Genomic DNA, 19,688 nt, shown 5'->3' on the forward strand with positions numbered 1-19,688 from the left:
GACCATTAAAACTTTTAACTATTTTTGAAATCATTCTGTGTTAATAATGCAAATTAGTTTAATTATAAAACATTGAGCTTTAAAATGATTCTCATTGACATTCTCAATTCAATTATGCACAATTGCATATCACAGGTATATATTTAATATAAACTGCAAAAGTATAATTGATTCTCATGATTCTGAACTGCGACTGTGGCTAACCTTTAAAATGTATTTGCAACTCCAGATCAATATTCATGGTCATTAATGTCATCTGCAATATGCAAATAATTGTCAAAAACTTGACCTGCTCTTCTTAGATGTTGTCAGAGGATAAAGGAAACTTGTGAGGTACCATTTCAGCTCTCAGAAACAAATATTGATTTTGCTTTCTATTAAGTCCTGTGTCTCTGTATCTTTGCACCTCTGTCTCTCTGTCTCTCCCTGTCTCTGTCTCTCTGTCTCTCCCTGTCTCTGTCTCTCTCTGTCTCTCTGTCTCTCTCTCTCTATGTCTCTCTCTCTCTCTCTCTCTCTCTCTCTCTCTCTCTCTGTCTGTCTTTTCTGTCTTTCATAATGATCCCATGGACACTGGATTTGTAACTGGTGGTAAACGTAAAAACCACCTGAACTGAATCAGTATGGTGCTGAGTGTGGATGGGCCACCTGAGGACTGTTGGGAGTATAAAAAGGAGACCTGGATGGGAAAAAGCAGCATTCTGGGTTCTCCTAAATGTTGTTATTTGGATTCCTTTTTTCTAGAGGAGCCTGTCCTGCTGGCTTCCCTGATATGAAATCAGCTGTTATCATGAGAGCAGCTTGGGAGCTTGTCACTGGGAATGTCTGCTGTCCACTTTGGGAGAGCTCTGATCCTTACTTTGAACATTGCTTCCTGGCCCCAAAGAGGATGATGTGTGAAGTTTACTCTTCATGAGAAATTTGCCATGCGGGCTTGGTGATATGTACTTGGCTGTTTTTATACTCAAAGTTGCTCAGGAATTCAGTGTTGCTGAGAATGGCTGTGGTACTTTTTAGTGGAGCACTGGTCCTTATTTTCAAATTCCCTTCTTGGCTCCATTAGACATCCCTCAGCCACCTGGCACAGATCCTTCACCCCTCTGGCATGTACTTTGTAGTTCCACCGCTGACCTTTGAGCTTTCCCAGCACAGATGCATGAAACTGACTTGCATGGCTCATTGTGGCAGGTTCTGGGTTTTCAGCAGAACTCATGCAAGTTATTGCCACCGGATCCAGGTCCTCGGCTATATTTACTAGGTCTTCACTGTTGTGGACCCATATCCTGTACTCTCTATGCAGTTGACTCCTTGGGTGACCATTACAAATAATATAAATTTTGCACCTGTATGTAATTGTTCATCTTGCAACCCCTACCTACAGCATCCCTGTTGAATGTTGCTCTCAACTGTAGTGTTGAGGGCTGTGTTCAAAGTGACCAACAAGTGTTATATGCTTTATGGGGAAAATAACTGTTTGGTAAAATTCAGGCAGACAAGTTTGCTAGTGCTTTTGGTGACGACTTCAATGTCAATGAGTAAATACAGTGCACCCACCAAAAAATAAATAAATAAATAAAAGAAAGAAAGAAAAGGAAGTGTGTCTATTTCTACAGGAGGCTTACAGGAAAAATGCTACAGTATTATCTGTAATGTTCCATATAGTTATAGAAAAGAAGTGCTAATTAAAATTCATGACTGTGGCTTGTTTTGGACTGAGTTCCCGCCTTAGGAGTTAACAAACCAGAACACTTGGGCAAAGTGTAGTTTAATCAACATGTAAGAGATAGGAAATCTTCAGATAGAACGATTTACTCTAGAATTAGGAAAGTATCAGCAATCATTGAGAAAGAACGAGGTTAACCTCAGCCAATGAGTGTAAGAAGGCCTGTTCAATTTAAACTTCATGAGAACAGTAACTTGAATTGGCCAATGATTTTTGTGATATTCTGTATCCCTGCTCAAGTTTAATCTACTGTGCATGAACCATTTGTTCTGTCCTCTCCAAGGTAGAATCTTGTGTTCTCAGTAAGCATTATCCTTGATTCCTGAAGTACTAACAAAAACTGATTAGATCATTAAAATGCATTTGTTCAGAAAGGTTTTGCCGATGAAAAATGTCTAAATTGATGTATTCATGACATGTTCGACAATAAAATGCAATTAGAATCCAGTGTAGAGCATTTGAAAGAGGAGAAACCAAAGCAATTTACATACACGTTGACCAGCATAAGGAAAATGTCCAACTCTCTGGCTCACTTTTTCAAAACTTGTTACAAGTGTCTTTCCAGTGACTGAAATAGGTCTTGCATATTAGTAGAAAAAAAATTAACACTATTTCTAAAGTAATTTTAAAGTATATCATGGAGTGGAATCAAGTACAGTCGGGATTATGGAACATAGGGGTTTTTGGTGTTTTTTGTTTGTTTGTTCTTGTACTTAGAATTGAACTCAAGACTTTGAACTTCCCAGACAGGCACTGCACCACTAAAATGCATCCACACACCCAAAATGTAGAATTGAACTCATTCCTCTGGCAAATAAAATTTTGTGTTCTTAGTCATTTTTTCTCCAGTACTCTTGACCTTCTATCTCGAATTGAACATTTGCATTTTCAAAAATTGCACAAGTAAGATCGTAGAGTATTTGTCTTTCAGTGGTAAGATAGTTTATCTTGATATCACTAAGCAAAGCCACATTTTAACAAACTACAAACTTTAATGACAAAATTCATTCCTTTATAAGGCCAGTGGTGCTCCAACGCATAGACATGGGTTGAAATCAGTCAAATAATTAATAATGGTTTGAATGGGTTTCATTGTGAGGATAAGTGTAATGATTTTAAAAACTAAGATTAATCATATTTTGAAAATTTTGTGGCTAGAAAACAGTGATGCTGTTATGATTTCTGATATAGTCTGTCACAGAGTGGTATTTATGTTTGACTGACAAGTACAAAATTTCATTATTTTATATGTCCCTTTCATTACTACCCAGTGTCTAAATACTTGTTGATATACTTAACTAACCAGGCACACATTGCCCTATTCTGGTGTAAAATTGTATGATCTAAGCTATGCATTTTTCCATTAATTTATTTGTAATTAAAAATATATACTCTATATAAAAAGTGAAATGCAGTTCATTTTTCTCTCAAATGTGAGTTCTACATTTATGTGTATACTTTTGTTTGTATATATCAATTAAAATGAATTTAAAATTGCTAACCATGCAGCTATAAGCTAAACAATTTCTTTTCTCCTAGACTAGACCTTTTGAGTTTATTCAAAAATACAAAATATTTTTATTGTTATTTATATCACTATTTGACAAGATTCCTGATTTTTCACAGATGTCATTTGGAAATATAGAAAATTTTGTTTAATACAAGGTCTGACATTGTCATTTACATTGACGAATCATGTGAAATTACTTCCATGAATGAAAGTATCCTACTTTCATTCCAAAGATTCTTGTGTCCTATCTTTTTAAAATTATTCATTAATCTAAGCTAAGATATCACAGAAGAAGAAAATGTTATCATGAGCCCGCCACAGCGCATCTCCTAAAAAATAACATCTCTCGTTTTTGGCTTTCTTTCTTTGTAATGTTTGCTATTTCCTCTTCAGAGTTCCCTGTTTCCTTAGCCAGTTTAAACTTCTCTGTTCACTGTCAGTATATCTCGTAAACTTCTTTGTTTTGGCCTTGTTCCTCTTGCACACCAATATTTAGATAATAGCTTGACAGTTTTACTCAAAGTGTTGTAATCACTATTACGCCTCTAATGATACATAATCACTATTACGCCTCTAATGATACAAACAATCAAAGGAGACTTTTAACCACGAAACAGTTATAGGCAATAAAACACAGATTACCTTGAGAATGCACCCATTACAGTGTCATAAGTAAAGTACATGGAAATATTTAAGAAAGTATAAATTTAGGTATCTTTAAAAACGACAAAGTTTCTTTGCTTCTAATATCCTGGAATGCAGAATATATTGCCCTTTTATCTAGCTATTTTTTCACATTTTGTAATTTATATTCCTTGCTACTGAACTATTAAATTCATGATGAATTTGTGTTACATATTGACATATCTAATTCAGATAGATGTGAATATTAAAGAGATTATATATTTGAATAAATGTGCATCAGAGGTGTTTTTATTTCTGCCAGCAATAAATCATGGCTTTTATTGTTCTTGCCACTCTGTTCCTGGCATTCAATCTTTTCCTATGTACTTTTCACTTTCTCTGTAAACATATGTACTTCAACCATTTGATGAGACTTTAAAGGTCCATTTCCTTTGTAAAATATATTCAAAATATCCTCCTGGAGGTAACCATCCCATGAACCTTGTAAAAACAGTCAGTGGATATAGATTCCTGTAGGACAGTTAAGGGATGTGCTGCAGTTGAATTAGTAATTAACCATTATTCTTCATCCACTAATGAAGAAAGATTTCTTCACACAAAAAAGTCTTTACTATTACAGACTAGGGCACCTAAATACTTGAAATAACCATTTTTGGTGGTAATTTAAGGTTGCGGTATAAAAATTAATGTGTAGTCACAGCAATAATTTATATTGATGTCCTCTGTGATAACATAAAACAAGGCGAGCAGAAGATGAATGGTCAGTCCAGACTTATAAAGTTGGTTACAAAAATGAAAGAAAGAGAAATGAAAACATTGGAGATGGACACTATGCACAGTCCTCTGGGGTATATTGGATACAGAAATCCTTTCTTTAAAATAGTCGCGAATAACATGATTTTCAGTGTTTGGAATTTGTCTTCAGTACTTGGGCCATGTTAACAGTGATCATTCTTCATCTTCTCATTGTCTCTTTCTCATCGCTTCATTCCTCATTCTATTTTACTCTATACCACTATATATTGCTCTTCTTTTTCATTTAGTCCTTTACTTTTTTTAATTATGAAAGAATAAGTTAGAGGAAGGAAGGAAGGACTGCAGGAAGGATGCAAGGAGCATCACAAATAAAATGAAATAAATCAGAAACATGAATTTCTTCCAGTGCCTGTTGACTGCCATGATGATCTTTTCTTTATTTCTTTACGACGCCAACTTCTAACAAACCTTATTTTCCCCATTGTGGTAGGAGTATAATTGTTGCATGTTTATCCCTTAGCTACTTCTGAGTATTTGTTAATCAGTATGACTTTTGGACTTCTTTATTAATTAAATTCCAGTTAAAATCCCAGAAGCAAAAAGTGCATCTTTCTTTTGGAGATGATTTCTGTGAGCAACATTTCACATTTTTCAACAAATGTTTTCATATCAGAGGTTTAGTATAGTGGATCTGTAAGAGAATGAAAGTGGGCATATGAAACAGAAATTAGTGCAGCAGACTAAATTGTTGGACAGGTTTCCTAAATACACACAAAAACAAGAATACAGACCAAACTAAAACAAGAAACTGTTCCTGTTTCTTTCATTCTGTTTATCTAGGGTACTGAGAGTGACGTATCTTGGGTCATGCTTTCTATGTAGCCATTCTTATCTGTAATGTAATGTTATGTGCTGCAGGGCTAAAGTGATGCATGTAGTGTCATCAAACACCATTAGAAAATATGATTTAAATGTTTGACATGCTATTTAATATCCTAGTTTCAATATGAGAATTGAGAAAATGCATATATTAGTGTTCAAAGTCTACTATTAAATCAATTTCCATTCCATTTGAAGTGTTCAATTTCTGTCTATTTCTTATTTGGAATTGAGTTTTACATTTCAGTTACAGTTTAAACTGTAGAAATTTGAGCCTAAACACTTCTAAATCTGAATATTTCTTCTAGAGTTCATCAGCTACTTCTCTTCTCATCAGTTTCAGGATGATCCATACCAACACTACTACTTTCCACCCAGACACCTTTTTCCTTGTAGGCATTCCTGGGATGGAGGCTTTCCATGGATGGATTTCCCTGCCTTTTTGCTCCGTGTACATAATGGCTCTGCTGGGCAATGCTACAGTTGTCCTGGTCATCTAGTCTGACCCTGCGCTGAGGGAGCCTATGTTCTGCTTTCTCACCATTTTATCAGCTATAGATCTAGCACTTTCTACATCCTCAGTGCCTCGAATGTGAGGTATCTTCTGGTTTGATGCACATGGAATCAGTTTTGGAAGGTTCATTGCTCAGATGTTTCTGATACATACCTTTACAGGAATGGAGATTACAGTCCTGTTGGCCATGGCTCACGACCACTATGTGGCCATCTGTGTGCCACTGCATTATAAAACCATTCTGACACCCAGGGTTCTGGCAGAGAATGCTGCGGGTATTATAAAGCACCCGGTCCTGCTCATGTTACCCATTCTGTACTTAACTTGTCCTCTGCCTTTCTGTGATGCTCAGGTTATTGCACACTCCTATTGTGAGCACATGGACATTGCCAAATTAGCCTATGCCAGCATTTGCATGAATGCTATATAATGTCTGTTTGTCATTTGTTTTCTGGTTGTGGATGTTGCCCTGGTTGGAATCTCCTATGCATACATTCTCCATGCAGTGTTCCGCTTCCCATTTCAAGATGCTCATCATAAAGCTCTGAACACATGTGGGTCACACGTGGGGGTTATGTGTATTTTCTATACACCGTCACTTTTCTCCTTCCTCACTCATCGATTTGGCAAAAAGTTCCCCCATTATGTCCACATTCTTGTTGCCAATCTCTACGTGGTCATCCCACCTGCCCTCAACCCTATCATCTATGGAGTGAGAACCAAACAGATTCGTGACTATGTGCTACGTGCTTTCACATTTAAGTAAAGGTCTTGTTTGTCTGGCTCTGAAGGGCATCAATAGATCTGATACAAACAATTTTAACTATCTTTGCAAGATTATCTTTTAAATATTCCTCAGGTCAAAAAATTTTATAGATTCTGAATTAACAAGCTTTGAAGAATGCTCTCAAGTCTTAAAGCTGTTCATCTCCTCTCATGTTAGTATTGAGAGTTAGAGTCTTTTGCAGAGTGTAAAATCTTGCCCATTGAATTCCTTCTGTTTTAACTGTGGCAATGAATTCCAAACTTCATAAATCTGATTAAAAATCACATATTTCACCAGGAGCTTCTTACTTCAACTGCTTTGCTTTTTGTTAACAGTAATATCCCAAATTTAAATGAAAAATGGGAAAGGTTCTGAGAGATTTCTCCAATATGATTGAAAACATTTTGTTATCTGTTGATATCACTGAGATGTGATACTTCTACAATTGTATAGTCTTTCTCTCCCATTTTAGCTTCCTTTTCTTTTTTCTTTTTCTTTTCTTTCTTTTTTTTTGTCCTTTTTCTTTTTTTATCGGTACCTGGAATAGAACTCATGACTGCCTGCTTGCAAGGCAGACGTTTATGCCGCTGAGCTAAATCCCCAGCCCCTAGCTTCCTTTTCTCTACGTTTCATAAAAATCTGTAGGCACCAGGTGCTCCCACTGTGCCATGCACTCCCTTTATGTAAAAGCATGAAATCAATGCTTGTGTAAAGTACTGAAAATGTGATTTGTAAGTTTAAATGCATAGAGCTTTAATAGTATGATTTGAAATGGTGTTTAATTATTCCAACTGATTTGACCAGACACTAAGCAATCATTTTTTAATACTAATGTTTCCTACTAAAGTTTTCCATCCAAGTTTAAGTGGTCTAACAATGTCTTGTGCAGCAAAACTCCCCATCGTCTCCAAGTACCACATTTCCATAGGTTGCAATAAAAAGAAAAATAAGATTCAGTGGCAAAAACATTGACAATACCTTTCCAAGTCCAGTTTTCCCCCAACTTTTAACATGTATAAAACCTTCAAAAGAAAATTTAGACTTTTAATAATAAAGATAATGATAGATTTCTAAACCAAAACATTTATACAAACTATTTTCATTCACATGATAAAATTGTCTTTTTGGAATTGAACTTTTGACATTCAGGCAATAAAATAGATAGTTGTTTAATATAAAAATGAAGTAGTCCAATATAGTATCTCATAGAGAAATTGTAAGTTAAATGTAGAAATTTGGTTATAATAACCCAAAAAGTTGTTCTATAGTGTTTTAGGAAACACATACATTCTCATGTAGAAATCCTGCTTTGGGAGCTAGAGTGCATGAGACTGGAGAATAGCTCTCTTGTCCTGATAACCTGTTAAAGCTCAACTGTTGAAAACTTATAATTCTGTCAGTGACAACTCAAAGCTCCTTCTCTTATTATGAAAAAAACTCATATATCACGACTTCAGAAATGGAAGAATGAGCAGTATGATTTGAGTTATATGAAATACACATTTTACAGTACATTACCTTTGAAATAGTTTCTTACTTTTACTTATGTTACATGCTGCAGTATTAGCAAGATAATGTGTTAATAAACCTTACAGACTCTATATAACATTTCATAAGTATTGTAGTTAGTACGTGTGTATTAGATGCATTCCAGTTGCTAGGAGATACATAATTACATTTATAATTTTTTAAAAGTCTTGTTTGTTTAGAAGTTTTGGGGGAGAAAATCATGACATCTTTTTTAGTATAATGAAAATTATTTCAATTAAGTGTACCAAAGTGTATATTGATATCTGCCGCACTGTGTAACCTATTAACCAACATTTTGACTGGATATTAAATTGGCACAAACTCCACGATGATTCCCAGTAACTATGAGATTTTAGAGCACTATTAAAGAACACTGAGAGGTGTCTTTCAGATTTTCTAAATTATCCACGTTGAATTGGTTTGAAGAACACCAAAGTACATTTCAGTTTTCATAAACATTATCATTGTGAAATCACTGTATTATAACATTTTGAAGATTTTGAAACCAACTGCCAAGGAAATAATTCCTTCCAAGAAAGCCACAATCTTAAAATCATTTATTTATGCAGGTGAAAGTTTCTTTGTATGATTTCTGGGAAGACTTTATGAAAGATGTTGCAGTAAATCTTCATAGAAGGCTTCATTGGTTCAATAAAAACCAAATTCATTTACTAGGGTAATGATATAATGTAACCATGGAACTTGAGGACAAGTGAAATGAATAACATTGGTTTTATTTCTGAAGATTTGAGATATAATTTTAACAATTTTATATTTTTTATTTTATGGGAAAAATGTAAAAAGAATTCATAACAGAATAAAAGGACAATAGCAATAGTTAATTCCTTGTTTATTATCTTTAAAGTACTTACACAGAGTATGAGACATGGGCATAAAAAATTCTTCAAATGATATTAGCACAAAATCTTCTTTTTAATGAACTAAGAGATACTATAATTTGATGTTTTTCCTTTTGCCTTCCTTCTTTCCCCCTTTCCCAATTCTAACTCCTTTCTCCCTTTGAAAAATTTCTTCCCATTTCACAATATCTATTGTAGATATTAGAACTTATTTACTATCTCAGTTTTTCATACCAGGGAACATACAATTTCAAAAAGTGCATTGATAATATCCTGATAACAGGTGCTGACTTTTGACAGTCTGATTATGCTCTCATTACCAGATTCTACCAAAGTTCATTTCGATCAGTTGTGAAGAACGTGACCTTTCTTATGGACTCATTGTCTTGTCATGCATGTACTTCCACCCTGGCCTCCTTATAACACACAAACAATAAATTCAAATAGAAATAATATTACAGTTTCTGAAGTATAAAGATTTTCATAGTTGCTACTTGGAAATATTTTCTATTGTCTTGTTAAATTGCTGAGGATTTTGTTTATGCTCACTGCATCATCACCATCTCATAAGTGAGTAAATGCTGTTTTCACAAATAATTTCTGGGAAAAAGATGTTAGTTAACCATTCCCAGCAGAGTGCCTGAGGGGGAAAAAAAAGCGAATGGCATCTTGTGCAGTGAAGTACTACGAGCCGTTGTGCTGGAGAAAGTAGGTCAGACTCAAATGTCCATGTAATTCTTTATGGGGCTTGGCTGAAGTAACAATTGCTACATAGGATACAGTCTTCACCTGAAAATCCATAGCGAAAAGGACACTCAGGAAATTCACTATCAGACCTATGTACATCTTTATCTTCCACATCTACTAAGACTGAATAGAGATTAAGCTTAATTGCTTTAGGTTGATTGGCTGAGCAACTGCTGACAGGACAATTGCAGCAGACTTCAGAGTGTTTCTGGGTGAGTAATGGGAGTATGACCTTGGGTGCTATATCTGATCCCTGGCTACTGATGCCCCACTGTCCTTCAAGGGTAACGTGAAGGAAACAGCTTTCCTCTGCCAAACCCCTCTTCCATGATTTTCCTTCATTGGAGCTAGGCTAGTTCACACTGATGGCCATGAAAACGTGAGCCACACTAAGTCACTCTGCCTTTAAATTGTGGATGTCAGGTATTGCATCCCAGTGATAAAAAGCCAACAGGAATTCTATTGATAAAGGGAATAAACATCTTTAACATCTCCAGATTTGCTAAAATGATGTATAGATTCAGTGCAATCCTGAACAAACTTCTAATGGCAGTTTTTGTAGAAATAGTGAAAACAATGCCAACAGGCATATAAAACTATGAATGAACCCTAGTAGCTAAAGCAAACTAGAAAGTCACAGTGTTCTAGGTGTCACACTTCCTTATTTCAATTGCTACAAAACTGTATTAATCAAAATAGAATGGCATATCCAAACATATGAATCTTAGCTGGGGCAGGAAGATCCCAAGTTTGAGCCTCATCTATCTGTTTAATGTCTCAAAATTTTGAAAATTAAAAAGTTAAAGGAATAAAAAGTTCTAATGTGTAGTTCTTTGTGAAGATTCTGATTTCAATTCCTCACACACACACACACACACACACACACACACACACACACACACACACAAAATGGTCTCTGTAAAAACTGATACCTAGACCACTCTAACACAGTAGATCCCCAGAAATAATTAACTAAGTTTGATGAAGCAACCAAAAAGAAACACTTGGTTAAATTCACAATCATTTCAATAAACTGTGTTAGGAAACTTGTATATCCACAAAAGACCATTATGAAATAGGATTCTGAATTAATATTACTAAAAGAGAATTACCTCAAAATGTATTAAAGAATCACATAAGTCTTAAAATTATGAATGAAACTTGTAGATAAGCACAAAATACACTTGCTTGAAACATCTTGAAAATAATTTCTTGAATGAAAGGGGAAAAGCACTGTAACAAAACTATAAGTGAAGAAATGAGACTACAATAAACCCCAAAGCTTTTGCATAGCGTTCAACAAAATAAAAAATTGCATAAATGAAAAATATATCTGATAAGAGGTTCATATCCAAGTATGTAAGGAATTCATTCAACTTAATATAAAAACACTTTTAAAAGTGAGTTTCTTTAACATGCTGCAATGTAATTGGATAATCTTGAGAATACTATGCACAAAGTAATCCAGACACAAAAGGATAAATAGTGTATGATTCCATTCGTATGAAAATCTAGAAAAGGCACATTATGGAAGACAAAATAGAGTCATAAGGAGTTGGGAGAAGAGAGAAATGGCAAATTATATTATAGAACTTCTGCTTGGGTGAAGGGAAAGTCTTAGATATGGTGATGGTTGCATAACTTTGTTAAATACACTGAAATTAAAACTTAGCACTCTGAATTTCATATTTAGGTGTTACGTATGTATAATACATATAAATGTGCTATATGCAATTTTCAGCACAGAAATATTACGTGACTATATGCATATAGTTACATGACACAATAAGGACAAAACAGATAGCACAATAGAAAATTTAGATTATTCTAAATCCTAGCGCAAGCGAGCATTCTTGAGTAATTCTCCAACATTAAGTAAATTTTCCTTTCAAACTTGCTACTACCAGTGGTACCGCTGAATAGACTGATGAGGTGAGAATAGAGACTTAGAAGGAGTATGAGATAATTTAAATGATAATGTAATCTGCTTAATTATATGCTCCTTGTTTCAAGATATGTTGTTAGGTGGCAGTAAGTCTGAATTTTACTATGAGACTTTAGGAAGTGAGACAACCAGATTTCCATTCAAATCATACTTTGATAAATTGTAAAATCTGGTCATTGGCATTCGTGTGAACAGAGTCTGAATTAGCCATGCAGAATTGCTTCTGTTAATTGATATGTTACAATTACAACAACACACAACAACATATTGTACAAATTAGTGCCAGAAAAGTACAAAAGAATTATGAGGTTTTGAAACATTAATTGAAGTCTTAGTCTTTTGAGAGTCTCAGAGTAACATAGACCAGTAAAAGGTGAGTGTGCTCAGTATGGGAGAAGAGGGAAGAAGCATCAGTGCACTGAAGCACTGAAGACATCACTAAGCAGAATAAGAAAACGATAAACAGCAACTCCACAGGATCAGGGTTTGCAAAATGAAGTAGTTAAGGGAAATTTTCATAACTGTCAAACTTACAGAGGGGGTTAAGAGGAAATGTCAAGAAATAGATGAGAATCTAAAGTGACCAATAGTGTTTCTGTTGCACTGGTGGACTGGAGACTTGAAATGTGAAGTTCTGCATGATATTACTGCTTGGAAGATCTCATGACAGATAAATGTAGAATGATAGTTGTCACAGGCTGAGAAAAGTTGGAGTTAAAGAGAATTGAGGAGAGGATGACTGATGGCTACAAAGCTACTAAGCTATAGCTGGTTGGGAGGAAGTCTTTTTGGAATTTTCTTGAACATACATAGATAATAACTTGATCTGACTTCATCATGAGTGACAAATATTGAAGAGACAGATTTATTCCCATATGAACATTACCAATGTGTCCATGTGTTGAAGCATCAGGTTACACCATTAATATATGCATTCTGTTTATCAGTAAAAATAAAGAAGGGCAGCTAGTTTTTCTTGTGAAACATAAAAAATACATTTCCAACAAATTTTCCTTTCTTCTAGGAATACATATTTTTGAATTGCTTCAGAAAGCTTTTTATGCTTCAAGATTTTGATAGCAGCACTTCATAAATAATATTTAATGGTATCACTCTGATGGAGTACAGTGAGTGTCCATCTTTATTAACAGTCTCCCTCTGAGGAGGACAATGGATGTTCATCGTTTTTAATCTCAATTAACTTCACTTGCTATTTTCTTGAGGCACCTGCTTACATAGCTTCTAGGTATATATTATTGCATTCAATGTCACAACACTTCAAGTGAGTTAATTTAAAATTCTGGTGATTCATTTTTTTTATTTTTATTTTTATGAATACATATTTGGATGCACATTCATTATGGACAGTTGTTCCGCATGAGTGACACATCTTGTTCTTTTGCTTTCCACTTTTCCCACGCTTCTTCTCTAAATCACTTCATCTCTTACCATTTGCAAAAGATCTATCTCCCTATTCTCTATCACCTATTTTTTTTATTTTGCACTTTATTTTAATTGCATTTTGGCAGTTTCAGTATTTTTAAATTTGATACATTGGTATTTTACTACATACTGAAGATTTATGTTAATGATATTGACCCAGATTTACTCATTCTTGTTTCCTTTTCTAAATATAAATGCATGTGAATATATTTTAAATACATACACCAATTTCTATTTTCTACAATGAAATAGTGTCAGTTTATTTTAATTTTAAAACATTATATTGGAATATTTATTACTTTACTTTTTGGCATTAGCACATTTTTATTTCTTCACAAATGGAAATCATGTTATTTTATTAGATTTTTAAATTTAACTATTATTTCCTGAAGGCCACTATGATAAACACTTCACAGAAGAGAGGTTATATTCTACGTGGTACTTGTGATGATTTAGTACAGTTTGGGTTACTATATAACAAAGCGAAGGAAGAGAGATATGCACATTGATAATAAATATTCTAAATTTGAATTATTATAACATCCCAGAAAAGCACAATATAAAATATACCTATAAAGAGATTTGTTTACCTTATGTGTGTTTTTTGTTATTGTTATTATTATAATAATATTATCATTTTGGCACAGAGGACTGAATCCAGACCCTTCATGCTGACTGTGTCCCCAGCACTCTTTTGTTTGTTGTTTTAAGAGAATGTCTTGCTACATTTCCCAGGAAGGACTAGAACTTGTAGTTTTCTTGCTTCATTCACCCAATATGCCAGCACTATCAATGTGGGTCTTATTTGGTTAGTAATAGTTTTGTATTTCTGAATTTTAATTGACAACATGTGTTTCTAGAGGACAGTGGAAGGCAACAGGTGTTGGCCACAATGTCAGGACCTCGCTACCCAGTTCTGAAAATGGGAGCTTTCTCCAGACACTCTGAGATGTTATGCCTGGGCCAAACAACACATCTGAACTACCTTCAGTGTAAAATAATCCCCAAGGGCTCTGACTTGTGTCCTCACATTATAAAACTCTTTTCTTTCAGAGGCAGACAAGGGGTCTTCTCTGCCCCTGTCGGAGGAGATATTTCCCATTAAATGTGTGGGGCAATGGACCGTGAACAGAGACATTCATCTAACACTTAGTAACAGGCTACAATGGTATTTAATAAGGTGGTATATTCTATTTCACTACCACAGAAAGATATCCTTACACAAAATTTTTATTGTGTTAGGTTGTCACAATTCAGTTCTGAAAATACTCATTTGTAGGAGGAAATTAAAGCTGTTGTATAAATGGTTATCTCCACTACAAGGAAAAAGATGTGCATGAAAGGTCTATAATTTTCAATAAAAACAATAACAGGTGAGGCTATCAGAAGACTAAAAATAAGTGCAGACCTATGAAGCTGATTACAAATGGAGAGGGGTAAAACAGGAGATTATTGTTGGACTTCTGTGTACAAACTTGGAGAGTTTATTGGCAGGGAAAATCTCTTTTAAAATGTCTATTATAAGGAGTGGTCATATAAACATACGCTCTAATGCATATATTCCTGTAATACAGTTATTTTAAGATTTTGCTGAAGATACCTCAGAGGGCGAGAGGGGGATATGATGGAACTTCTACAGTTAGAATTTTTAAGGAATTCCGTATGAGTTCCATGATGTGTTTCCTAGACAATATTCCCAGAATCAGTGTAGTGGAACCCTTTTGCTATATTCTTGTCAATATATGTTATTTTTAAATATTTGGATGATAGTGATAGACTTTATAGTCAACGTAGGTATCCTCTTTGTTTGGTTATAAAATATTTTTCATCGAATAAATAGAAAAGTAAAATTATATTAATAAAATAATTTTAAAACTTGGGATTTTGATTCAATTCTCTAAGCCTCTTCATCCTTCTAATTTCTCTCTTTCCCTTTCTTTATTCACTTTCTTTCATCCATCCTTATCTTTTTACAGTTCTCTCTCATTATTTTGTGGCTATGTCTTTGTCTTTCTTTTACTTTTTGAAAAATTTGAAGATGAGGAGGGAAGAAGGAAAGGAAAGAAGAAGAAGAATAGAAACAAAGCTAAGAGGAAGGTATCTAGAGAGGGAGAAGAGTGAATGCAAAAAATAAAAAGTTGAAATGATATGAATTTAGGGCAAGGATTTCTTCAGCTTAATCTAGTTCTCACTGTCAATATAGGCTTATGTTTCTCTCAGATCCCATCCTTTCAAGAAGGGTACAATTATTGCATATCCTGGAATTTTTCTCGGAATTGGATAGCTATAACAGTTAAACTTCAATATTAATAAATTTCAACATTATAGGTGCAAAATATGTATTTTCTATTGGTGGAGTTTTCTTTGTGTGATGTTTCATAACTTTGTGTGACTTTTCATTTCTGAAGTTTAATACAGGATGTCTACAATGGTACAAAGTTAAAAAGAAAAAAATGATCAACACAAAAAATAATTTTTTGTGGCTGAAATTATAAAGTTTCACTAAAATATTTAAGTTCAATACTGAACTTTAACATATTTGCTGCTTTTTTCATTATTCTGTACTTCTAGAAAAAAAAAAAAAAGCTAAGTCTCTGTACATTGTTCAGCTCCTTGTGTAGTACCAGTATCCACATTTTGGTGATTTTATAGGCACTTCAGGTAAGTATGGTTTACCAGAGAAGTTTTGACTTAAGCATTTCTATGTCTTTATTTTCCTTCTAGAGCTGGTCAGCCACTCCTCTTTTGATCAGTGTCACGATGATTCACACCAACCCTATCACTTTTCCAGCAGAAACTTTTTTCCCGGTAGGCATTCCTGGGCTGGAGACTTCCCATGGATGAATTTCCCTGCCTTTTTGCTCCGTGTACATAATGGCTCTGCTGGGCAATTCTCCTGGTCATCTGCTCTGACCCTGTGCTGAGGGAGCCTATGTTCTGCTTTCTCGCCATCTTATCAGCTACAGATCTAGCACTTTCCACATCCTCAGTGCCTCGAATGTGAGGTATCTTCTGGTTGATGCACCTGAAATCAGTTTTGAAAGCTGCATTGCTCAGATGTTTCTGATACACACCTTCACAGGAATGGAGTCCGCAGTTCTATTGGCAATGGCCTTCGACCGCTATGTGGCCTTCTGTGTGCCACTGCATTATACACCCATTCTGACACCCAGAGTGTTGGAATCGGTGCGGGTATTGTAATGCGCCCAGTCCTGCTGCTGTTACTCATTGTGTACTTAACTCATCCTCTGCCTTTCTGTGATGCTCGAATTATTGCCCTCTCCTACTGTGAGCACATGGGCATTGCCAAATTAGCCTGTGGCAGCATTCGCATGAATGCTATATATGGCCTCTTTGTGGCCTCCTTTCTCATTATGGATGTGTCCCTGGTTGGAATCTCCTATGTTTACATTCTCCATGCAGTGTTCCGCCTCCCATCTCAAGATGCTCCTCATAAAGCCCTGAGCACATATGGGTCGCATGTGGAGGTTATGTGTATTTTTTTTTTTTTTTTTTATCTTTTTAGTTTTCGTTTTTATCAGTACCAGGGATCTTTTCTATACATCGTCACTTTTCTCCTTCCTCACTCACCGATTTGGAAAAAAAAAGTCCCTCATTATGTCCACATTCTTGTTGCCAGTCTCTATGTGGTCATTCCACCTGCTCTCAACCCTATCATCTATGGAGTGAAAACCAAGCAGATTCGTGACTTTGTGGTCCGTGCTTTCGAGTCAAAGTAAGGGGTCTGGTTTCTCGCCAATGGGTTGCTTAACATATTTGAAGTAGCCAATTTTAATTTTTTTCCAGATAATTAACTTTTAAAATTCCTCAGACCACAAAACTTTGTAGATCCCAAATTACACAACACTCTCATGTCTTAAATATTTTTGTCTCCTCTTATACTGGTTTTTAATGCTGTGGTCCCTACAGCAGGGAAATAATCGCTCCGGTAGCCCTTTCAATTTTAATGAAGGAGATGATGTGAACACATCATGCTTCTTTATTTTGAAATAGATGAATATACAAAATCTCAATTTGTGGCTGATACTTTGGATTATGAATAAATATTTGTTACATGGTAAATTTTGAAATCTTTAACAAAATTTTCTGTTTTATCTTTCTTTATTTTGTGGCACTCCATAAAGGAGAACTCCACTGAAAAGTTCCCTAAAAATCTTGAACCAAAGGCAAGTTTTTGAGTACTGTTTATCAATTTGCTATTGTGAAAAGTGATGTACATTAGAAAAATGATGAAATTCTAGACAAAGAATGGTTGCTCAGTAGGCTAACAGTTTATTTTTCACTACTATGTTCTTCATGTGATGGTGTACTATGACTTTAGAATTTTGTATCATGATTAAGTCCTGCAGTAAGTTGATCTTCAGGGTTCAGTAATGTAGAAAATATGTTCTCTTTTCAGCAATCATCATGAAATTGAGACTTCAGTAAAAATTTTCTGGAAAGAATTAATGGATAATAACATAGGCATCTAATCATGTTTATCTGAAGAATATTTTACTATAGTTTTATGGCAGTGTTAATTTCTCCTATTTGCATGGTGTGTTTAATGACTTCTTGCTATTCTTTGAAAAAACGTAAATCTAACTTAATTTAAACAGTGTTGCTATTTAGCAGGATACTGTATCTCATGTTAAGTACGCTGTACATTTTCTAATATTTTAGAAATAACAAATAAAATGAAATTTTGATTATTTATTTAGTTTTATTAAATTCATCTTAAATATTTCTCCAGTATGTAACATCCCACTCCTAATATCACATGACTCAAAGAAACTAAATTCGCAGTGCCTTATCTTTAGAGATAAATTTATGTGTCTTTTTCATTGGTATGACAGGACTCAAATATTTTTGTCTTCAAAGATTTTTTCACTGCTAAAACTATTCAGTCTTACTCTCACTGTGTACCAATGTCTTTTGTATTCAACCTATTCATTTCCTTCAAGCATCAATTCTCCTTTGTGTTTCCATAGGTATATTAAAAAGATAAGTAAATTTCATTGACAGAAATAATAGAAATACTTTTCTATATCTAATTATCCCAGGTATTAATAATTATTAAAGTCCCACAAGGATGTTTATAATTTTAATAATTAAAATAAAGTTTGATTTCTGAAGGACACATTTCTAATCACCAAAACAGTTAATGACTGAAAAACAACAGCGAAATTCACAGGATAAATTTGTTTAAAATAAATTGTCCATGGCTTGGGGTTTAGTTCAGTGGTGTAAGAACCAGCCTGGGAAATGCGAGGTTGTGAGTTCAGTTCCCAGTACCAAAGCAAAACAAAACAAAACAAAAACAAACAAACATAAAACTGTCCAGTGAAATAAAATACATTATTGTATACTATAGTACATAAGAGCACAATACATTCTCAAAGTAAGTAGAAAACGTTGGTATTTTTATTCTAGAAAATACTGCTTAATGTTTCTGAAAACATACCTCAAGTGAAATATTGTTAATTGAAAGTATCAAGGAGGCCAATGATTTTCTTGTCCTAACATGTCTTAAAAAATTGGAAACTTAATAATAACTGAAAAGGTAAAGCTCCATTAAAAACAACTTAAAGCTTCTGCCCTTCTATTAATGCAAGTCATAATTATGTTGACTATGTAGAAAAAGAGGATTAGATTTGTAAGTCCAGTAAAATATGAGCAAGTAGATTCTGAAGCAATTTTTCTTTTTATTAGAAATATTCATTTTGTTATAGCCTGAAATTGATTTTTACTTTCACTTATATACTCCAGTGATAGATGAGACAATGTTTTGATGAATTTAGCAGAGCCATTCTGACATTTTGTAAATTACTGCCTTTAAATGTATATTCCATTTATTTTAATTTCTATAATCTTTTATAACTCCTAAGAATTACTACCTTTATTACTTTCTATGAGTCATATTGCATTTTGAGCAGAAATGTATGTCATTAATTTTGCAACAATGAAAATTATTATAAATTCTACCAATTTCCCCATATATATCAACTAAAAATACTTTGAACTGAAGAATAGATTTCCACAGAAAATATATGCATTACATGTAATTGTGAAGAACTTAAACAGTATTAAAATGAATGTTAAATATTTGTGAAATTTGCTGTTACAAGTCCTTATTTGATCTTGTGGTGTATAGCAATAAACATTGTTTTACTTAAAAGCTATCATTGTGAAATCATTGAATTGTAACTTTTGGGAACTTGCAGCAACTAACTATTGTACAAATAATTCATAAGTGAATGCACATCACAACCTTAATTGATGTGTTCATAGAAGTTAGTGATCATTTTGTATCATATTGTTCTTTTTGTTATGCATACTCACAAGCACATACATGCACTAAGTTAACATATTA

At 34.2% G+C, this 19,688-nt stretch overlaps 1 pseudogene; it reads left to right on the top strand.

Annotated features, from left to right (window-relative positions):
• The first annotated feature begins 5,854 nt into the window (after positions 1-5,854).
• LOC100726818 (olfactory receptor 52J3-like) lies at positions 5,855-6,790 on the top strand (annotated as a pseudogene).
• Positions 6,791-19,688: the final 12,898 nt, after the last annotated feature.

Source organism: Cavia porcellus, unplaced genomic scaffold, assembly GCF_034190915.1.
Source record: "Cavia porcellus strain 051 isolate PalLab524CR breed Dunkin Hartley unplaced genomic scaffold, mCavPor4.1 scaffold_9, whole genome shotgun sequence".
Lineage (NCBI taxonomy): Eukaryota > Metazoa > Chordata > Mammalia > Rodentia > Caviidae > Cavia > Cavia porcellus.